Genomic DNA, 9,471 nt, shown 5'->3' on the forward strand with positions numbered 1-9,471 from the left:
TCTTCTATATTCACCTTCTCCCTAGATGTTGCAAGAACCAAAGTTATTCTTTTGTTGTTGTTGTTTTGTTTTGATTTTCGAGACAGGGTTTCTCTGTGTAGCCCTGGCTGTCCTGGAACTTACCATGTAGACCAGGCTGGCCTCAAACTCAGAGATCCTCCTGCCTCTGCCTCTCGAGTGCTGAGATTAAAGGCGTTGCCCACCGCTGCCGAAAGTTACATTCTTTAAGATTTATTATATGTTTGGTTTTTTTGTTTGGTTGATCTTGTTTTGTTTTGTTTTTTTGAGACAGGGTTTCTCTGTGTAACAGCCCTGGCTGTCCTGGAACTAGCTCTGTAGACCAGGCTGGCCTCAGACTCATGGAGATCTGCCCGCCTCTGCCTCCCAAGTGCTGGGATTAAAGGTGTGCACACCACTGCCTGTCTTGGTTCCCTCCTTAACTATGTAGGACCTGGGGACTGAACTTAGGGCCTCAAGCTTGGTGACAAAGTGTGCTTTTACCCACAACTATCTTGTGACTTTTTTAAAGATGTATGTATGTTTATTTATTTGTTTATTTATTTATTTTTGTGTGAGTGTTTTGCCTACATTTATGTATGTGTATCATGTGCATGTCTGATGCCTGAGGAGGTTGGGGGTGGGGGTGGGTGGGGGATAGAATCCCCCTGGAACTGGAGTAACACATGGATGCTAAGAAATCAAACCTGGGTCCTTTGCAAGAACAACAATTGCTCTTAACTGCTGAGCTATCTATCCAGCCCCACCTTGTGGTCTGTTTCTTTTTTTCCTTTCTTTTCTTTTTTTTTTTGGGGGGGGGGTTTCGAGACAGGGTTTCTCTGTAGCTTTGGAGCCTGTCCTGGACTAGCTCTGTAGACCAGGCTGGCCTCAAACTCACAGAGATCCACCTGCCTCGGCCTCCCGAGTGCTGGGATTACAGGCGTGTGCCACCACCGCCCGGCTTCCTTTCTTTTTTAAAAAGATTTATTTATTAAGTATACAGCGTTCTGTCTGCATGTACATCTGCACGCCAGAAGAGGGCACCAGATCTCATTGCAGATGGTTGTGATTTATCATGTGGTTGCTGGGGCTTGAACTCAGGACCTCTGGAAGAGCAGCCAGTGCTCTTAACCTCCAGCCCCCTTGTGATCTGTTTCTAAAGTTTGTCCTAGGTGTTGTCAGCTCTTTAAATTAAATATTATCCCTATGCTACCCCATAACTTCCATCTTCTGGAAAGATTGAGACGGCTAATCTAAACCTTGAGAGATTTCTCACTAAACTTGACACTCAGCAGTCTTGGCCGATGCTTCTTCCAATTACACTTCTGTATGTAACCCTACATAGTGAGCTTGAGGCCAGCCTGGGCTACATGAGACCTTGTCTCAAAATAACAAAGAAAGAAAAAACCCACCACTACCACCACCACAACAAAAATCCATTTTGCATTTTACCATTTCCCAGCTCTGCGCCCACCCCCGACAGCCACTTACCTGTCCTTGTCACCTTCTGCCAAAGGCCAATGGTCTTATCTTTTTGCTTTCCTGGTAATTCCCTCTCCTGGTCCACTCACTGGCATAATTGTTCTTTTTGCCTCTTGCTTACTTAACCTGATTCAGTTGGAATCTTCCAGGTTACCGGCCATTAAGCTTTGAATGTCATTGTCTCAGGAATATCAAGCATTACCATCAACACCCGTGCTCATCTCTCTCCACTGAAGCTTTCTCCATCTCCATGTGACGTCATACTCTAGCCTTCCACCTCTTATCATAGCCACTTCCTCCCCTCACCAGGATGCTGCTCAAGCATTTTCCACCTTAGAGAACTATGAACCTATGATTAACTGCTGAGCCATCTCTCCAGCCCCTCATAAAAATAAGAATTTGCTATAGACAAACTCTACCTCCCATGTGCTAGAATTAAAGGTGTGGATCATTATGTCCAGCTTTAATTTTCTTTAAATTTTTTTTTTTAAAAATTACATCTAGTCGGGCAGTGGTGGCCCACCCCTTTAATCCTAGCACTCGGGAGGCAGAGGCAGGTGGATCTCTGTGAGTTCGAGGCCAGCCTGGGCTACAGAGTGAGTTCCAGGAAAGGCACCAAGACTACACAGAGAAACCCTGTCTCGAAAAACCAAAAAAAAATTACATCTAATTTTTTGGGGGTAATGTGTGTCATGGGGAACATGTGGATGTCAGAGGTCAACTTGTGGGACTCAGTTCTCTCCTACTTTCTGGGTCCCAGGGATTGAATTCAAGTCCTTGGTGAGGAGTTTCTTTATCCACTGAGATTTCTTTTTTTTTTTTTTTTTGGTTTTTCGAGACAGGGTTTCTCTGTGTAGCTTTGAGCCTTTTCCTGGAACTCACTTGGTAGCCCAGGCTGGCCTCGAACTCACAGAGATCCGCCTGGCTCTGCCTCCCGAGTGCTGGGATTAAAGGCGTGCGCCACCACCGCCCGGCTTCCACTGAGTTTTCTGAGACAGGGTTTCTTTTGTAGCCTTGCCTGTCCTAGAACTAGCTCTGTAGACCAGGCTGGCCTTGAACTCACAGAGACATGCCTGTTTCTGCCTCCCAAGTGCTGGGAATAAAGGCGTGCACCACTGCCGCCTAGCTTGTTTTTATTTTTTTGAAACAGGGTTTCTCTACATTTCCCTGGTTAGTCTGGAACTTGCTATGTAGACCAGGCTGGCCTTGAAGTCAGAGAGATCTGCCTGCCTCTGCTTTCTGAGGGCTGGGATTAAAGGTGCACATCACTACACCTAGCTTTTTTTTTTTTTTTTTTTTTTTGAGACAGAGACAGTTTCTTTGTGTAGCTCGGGCTATCCTGGAACTCGATCTGTAGACCAGGCTGGCCTCAAAGTCAGAGATCTACCTGCCTCAGCCTCGTGAATGCTGGGAATAAAGACATGAGCCACCACACATGGAATTTTTTTTTAAGATTTGTTTTTATTTTCTGTGTATGAGTGCTAAACTGTACCCATGTATGTCTACCACATCTGTGACTGGTGACTGGCGCCCTTGGAGGCCAGAAGAGGGTATTGGATCTCTCATAACTGGAGTTGCAAACAGTTGATGTGGAGACTTGCCTGTCTCCACCTATTACCTCTTCATAGAAATGGTGGGATTACAGATGCAAGCTATTGCATCCAGCTTTACTTGGGTTCTGGGGATTCGAACTCAGGTCTTTATGCTTGTATGATGTGTTAGTTGGGTTTCTGCTGCTGTGATAAAACATAACGACTAAAAGTAACTTGGGGAGGAGGGGGTTTATTTCACCTTCCAGCTGATAGCCCATCATCCAGAGAAGTCAGGGCAAGAACCTGGAGGCAGGAACTGAAGCAGAGGCCATGGAGGATCGCTGCTTATCGGCTGCCTCCTCATGGCTTGTTCAGCCTGCTTTCTCACCACCCTTCAGGACTACCTGCTCAGGAGTCACAGCACCCAAAGTGCCTGGTCTCTCCCACATCAATCATCAATCAGGAAAATGTCCCACAGGCCAGTCTGGTGAGGGCATTTTCTCACCTGAGATTCCTTCTTCTCAAACGACTCTGACCTGTGTCAAGTTGAGAAAACATTCACAAGAGCATTACCCACTGGGCCTTCTCCCCAGCCTGTGCTCTGCGCTACTTTTTTTCTTTTCTAAAAACTGTGTGTGTGTTATGTCTGTCTGTCTGTGTATGTGTTGTACGTGGGTGTGCATTCAGAGGCCAGAGGAGGACATTTGGTATCTCCTGTTGCTCTCTTATTTCCACTGCCACTGATAAAAATGTTGTGTCACATTGTCAAAAATCAACTAAGGCTGGAGAGATAGCTCAGCGGTTAAGAGCACTGACTGATGGCACTCACCTGTAATCTTAATCCCAGCACTTGGGAGGCAGAGGTAGCAAGAGGCAGGAAGCAAGTTTAAGGCCAGCCTGGGCTATGCAGTAAGACTTTATTTTTTCTCGGAGCTGAGGACCGAACCCAGGGCTTTGGGCTTGCTAGGCAAGCGCTCTACCACTGAGCTAAATCCCCAACCCCCGCAGTAAGACTTTTTTAAGACAGGGTTTTTCTGTGTAGCCCTAGCTGTCCTGGAACTCATGCTGTAGACCACCAGGCTGGCCACGAACTCAGAGATTCGCCTGACTCTGCCCCCACCTCACCTCCAAGGGCAAGGATTAAAAATGTTTGCCACCACCCTCAACAAGACCCAATTAAAAAAATGTTTAACCATAAATGTAAGGGTTTTATTCTGAACACTCCGTTCCTTGGTTTGAGAATGCAACAGCTCTGGCATATGGTACCCTTATGCCGACTTCTAACACCATCCTGCCTTTTTACAAAGGATCTCACGGGGCTGGAGAGACAGCTTAGCCAGTAAGAGCCTTTGCTGCTCTTCCAGAGGACCCAGGTTCTGTTCCCAGAATCACTTGGTGGCTCACAACAATCTGCACAGTTCCCTCAGCCTTAGGTGCATGAGTTGTGATACAGATTATCAGTTGGGACTGAGCTCCACACTTTGGACTTTCATTGGTTGTGGTTTTTCTGTTAGTCTCCACCTGTTGTTTCCTTGATGAGGGGTTGCCGACCACACTTACCTGGTTAGACCCTGGAGAGCAGTGTCTTTGTTGTATTGTTACTGTTTCAAGTAGAGTTAGGTGTAATTAATATTTTAAAATATAAGCCTAAACACAAGAGTTAAGAGAAGCAGGTGGGATAAAAATAAGACACACCCCAGGGCATGGGTGTGGACTTCACGACAGGGTCAACCTGATTTGCTCTTTTGTGCTGGTCTTTCCAGGAATACAATCCCAATCCAAACCTAATGAGGTTTGTTCCACGGCCTCACTTAGTCTATCTTGGAGGTATTGCACATATGTGGGGGAAAGTTCACTGTGTTAGGTCTGGCCAGACTACAGGGTCCACTTACATTACAGCTAATGACAAGGAAAGATCTGCCTGTTATGTCCCTCACATCCTTTTGTTCCTCTGTTCTCCCACTACTGTATGGTGTTCTGAACAGATGTTTCTAACGATGCCTTTTGATTAGGTTGTTTTTTGTTTGTTTGTTTTGTTTTTTTGAGACAGGGTTTCTCTGTGTAGTTTTGCACCTTTCCTGGATCTCGCTCTATAGACCAGGCTGGCCTCGAACTCAAAAAGATCTGCCTGCCTCTGCCTCCCAAGTGCTGGGACTAAAGGCGTGTGCCGCCACCCCGGCTCCAAGCAAAAAATAAATAAATAAATAAAATTTTTTTTGTTTTTGTTTTTTGTTTTTCAAGGCAGGGTTTCTCTGTGTAGTTTTGGTGCCTGACCTGGATCTCGCTCTGTAGACCAGGCTGGCCTCGAACTCACAGAGATCCACCTGCCTCTGCCTCCCAAGTGCTGGGACTAAAGGCGTGTGCCACCACCGCCCGGCTGATTGTTTTTTTGAGAGAGGGTCTCATCTATAGCTTGGGTTAGCCTCCAACTCATGACAATCCTGCTGCCTCAGCCTACTGCATTATGATATGATTATAGGCGTGTCATCACATCTGGATCAACTGTTCCATTTTAATTTTTTCCCCCTCTGTGTAGCCCTGGCTGTCTGGAACTCATTCTCTAGACAAGGTGGCCTTGAACTCAGACATCTGACTGCCTCTGCCTCCCGAGTGTTGGGAGTGCATGCTCCACACCAGGCCCATTTTAATTCTTTTGTTATTTCCTTCTGCATTTTGTTCTCTTAGTAATTTTCTCTCTGGATTAAACTTCATACACACACACACACACACACACACACACACACACACACACACACATTTAGTCAGTCTCATTGAGTATTCCTGGCTTTCCTGGAACTCACTATGTAGACTGGGCTTGAACTCATAGAGATCCCCCTGTCTCTGCCTCCCAAGTGTTGGGCTTCAAGCAGTGTGCCACTATGCTCAGCAAAGTATAATACTTTCTGTTCTTCATATTAGCTCAACAATATGCAGAAACTTCGCTCCTATATTTCCCCGTCTCATCCTTCTCGATTATGACTCACAGCTGCCAAAGAAACGACTCATGCCTCTGTAGGCACCGGGCACCATACACAGGAGATAAAAAACAATAAGCGAAGAATTTTAAGGCAGGCGGTGGTGGCGCTCATCTTTAATCCCAGCACTTGGGAGGTAGAGGCAGATGGTCCTCTGTGAGTTCAAGGCCACCCTGGTCTATAGAGCTAGTTCCAGGACATCTAGGGCTGTTACACTGAGAAACCCTGTCTTGAAAAAAAAGAATTGTAATTGTCCATAATCATCACACAAAGCACACCTTTATGTTAAACCAACACTTACTGTTTTGCACTCTTGTATTTATCTGTTCAACATATGCTTTTATTATGTGGTACTTTAAACATACACAGAATTAGGCCAAACAGTGTAAAGTCTTGAATGTGTCCATTTCCAGTTTCAACAGCTGAGGCCTATCTTACACCAGGCATGATCCTGCTGCCTGGTTACTTTGGAGAAAATCCCATCCACGATGTTCATTCAAGTATTTGATGGCACTAAAAGATAATTCTTTTCCAAAGTCTGGTGATGCACACCTTTGAACCCAGCACTCAAGTAGCAGAGGCAGGCAGATCTCTGTGAGTTCCAAGCTAGCCTGGTCTACATAGTGAGACCCTCCCTTTCCCAACAAACAAACAAACAAAAAGACCAGGCTAGGCTATAGGAGACTGTCTCAAAACAAAACAAAAGTTTACTATCTTAACCACTTTTTTTTTTTTTTTTTTTTTTTGAGACAGGATCTCTCTATGCAACACTGTGTAGATCAGGCTGAACTTGAACTGACGGAGACCTACCTGCCTCTGCCTCCCAAGTACTGAGAATTAACCACTTTTAAAGTATAGGGCAGTGGCTTAAAAAACATTCAGAATGTTGTGTAACCACCACCACCACCACCACCACCACCACCACCACCACCACCACCCAACCCCGTGACTCCTTCATCTTTCAAAAAAAACTTTGGACCCATTAAGGATTCCTCATTCTCTCCCCACCGACCCTTATCGTACTTTCTGTACAGTTATGCTTTGTTTTTATTTTGCAGTGCTGGGGGGCCGAACTCGGTGTCTTGCAGATTCTAGACAAGCACTCTACCATTGAGTCATACCCCAGTCCTGCTCCTATAGTTCAGATCACACAGGATAATAAAGAATTATAGAGAAAAATATACACAAGGGGCCAAGGACATGACACAGTTCACAGACTGCTTGTCTAACATACACAATGCTCCACCTCCAACCCCCAGGACTGCACAAACTGGCAAGTAGCTTGGCTTGAAATCTTTTTTTTTTGTTTGTTTTTTGTTTTTTGAGACAGGGTTTCTCTGTGTAGCTTTGTGCCTTTCCTGGATCTCGCTCTGTAGACCAGGCTGGCCTCGAACTCACAGAGACCTGCCTGGCTCTGCCTCCCAAGTGCTGGGATTAAAGGCGTGCGCCACCACCGCCCAACGGGCTACTTGAAATAAGAAAAAGAGAGAGAGAGAGAGAGAGAGAAAGAGAGAGAGAGAGGGAAGGAGGGAGGGAGGGAGGGAGGGAGGGAAGAAGGGCTGGAGGGAAAGAAAATGAAGGGAGAGGAAAATACAATGAACAGTGGATTTGTAGCCCTGGAAGCTGTGTGAGCACTTCAGCAAAGGCAAGGCAGCCTCCCGGTCCCCTTGGAGACAGGATGGAGTGGGATCGGCCAAAGCGGCTATTTCTTGAACTGTGGATGCTCCACACCCTCTCTTGCTTGTTTTCCGGTATCACAGAAGTTGGGGGAAAATCCCTCTGAATTAAAGTGTGGTGTACCTTAAAGGACTGTCCTGTGCCTTCAAATCAGGTTGGATCTGAGCAGGTTAAGAATGAAAGGCTGCTAGGTGGTGGTGGTGGCCGCGGCGGCCACGCACGCCTTTAATTCCAGCACTTGGGAGGCAGATGCAGGTGAATCTCTGTGAGTTATAGAGCGAGTTCCAGGACAGGCTCCAAACACAGAGAAACTTTGTCTCGAAAAAAAAGAGCAAAGAATGAAAGGCTGTCGCATCTGCAGTTACATCAGAACCCACAGCTATCGGGGACCCAGTGGGCTGAGAACCCAGGAAGGTCAAGCATTAATGTTCATCCTTCAGTCCCAGTAAGACAAGCCTTGTCCCTGACCACGGGCTACCTCCCACCTGGGAAAAGAGGCTACCTGTAAATGGCCCTTCTCTGACTTCTAAAGGCCAAGGGGACATTCACAGTGGTGGCACACAGTCCTCAAGGGCCGGCCTGCCTGCCTTCTGGGACAAGAAGTCTTCCAGACCTGGATGTTGGGCTATCCTGGCCCTCATGGATACCCAGGGACTTGGCAGACAGCCTTGCCTCCCTCCTGGACTTGTTGTTTTCACCCCGTGTTATTTTGACCCTTGCCCAGTTTTCCGTGGAGGGACAGGAAGGCACTAGAACTTCAAAGAGCAGCGGCTTCCTTCAACCGCCCACTTCTGGCTCAGGCCGGCCAGGATCTGGGGCCCTGGCTTCCCTTCTCTCTAGGAGACCACACCTATCTAAGGGGCCATGCTGTCCTCGGCCCTTGGGCCTAGCATACCTTGCATAGACACACAGGTGAGCTTAGGGTTGGGGCTGCCGTCTGATTACTGACCTGAGAAAACCGAGAAAAGGAGCTGGGAGGGAGCCCTACCAGTCCCTAGCCTCAGGTGACAGGAGGGCGGGGCCCAGGCATGGGTGCTGACTGGGGACACGGGCAAAGTACAAAAGGGGAAGAGGGTCACTGGAACAAGAGTCCTGAAGAGGTCAACCTCAATACTAGTCTCACTGGCTTTACTCCTGAGGGCACCCTCACCCCTGCAGGCCTTCAGTACCTGCCCACCTGGCCAAGTCACCCCTGCTTCTCCATCTGAGCCACAGGGAATGAGGGAGGTCCCCCTGCTCAGGTGGTCTGGCAAGGTATGGGAGCTAGCGGGGAGGAGAGCAAGGCCAGGCGGTCAGGGACAAAAGGCTTAAGTCCAGAAAGATCATCTGGAGAACCTGGGCAGCAAGGGTGGGAGCCGCCTTCTCCCCTTCAACTCCTGGGAGAATGAGGCTTCGTGCCATCCCAGTCATACTGGGACACACCTGGTGTCCTGCCTCCCCCACAGGCCGCTCTCCTCTGTGCCATAATAGGAAAAGAAGGCAGAAAGTCAGACCCTTGCCCTGGCATGACCCCCCAATCCTCCTGGTTCAAAGGATCTTTCCAGTTCCACCTGAGGCTCCAGCCCTTTGTGTGAGAGCCTTAGAACCACCCAGGCCAGAGATGACCCTACAGACCCCTGGGGCAAAGGCCATGTGCAGGAGCCTGGGTCGAGGATAGCTACAAAGTGTCCACCTGAACAGAGAACCTGGGGGCTTTGACTATAGGAGCTGGAAACTGGTAGCAGGAGGACTGGTAAGGAATGCTCTCAAGCTGAAGAATCCTGGGAGGGCTGGAACCTGAAAAACCAACTCTTGGGGCTGGAGAGAAG

This window comes from Peromyscus eremicus, chromosome 20 (genome assembly GCF_949786415.1).
Source record: "Peromyscus eremicus chromosome 20, PerEre_H2_v1, whole genome shotgun sequence".
Taxonomy (NCBI): Eukaryota; Metazoa; Chordata; class Mammalia; order Rodentia; family Cricetidae; genus Peromyscus; species Peromyscus eremicus.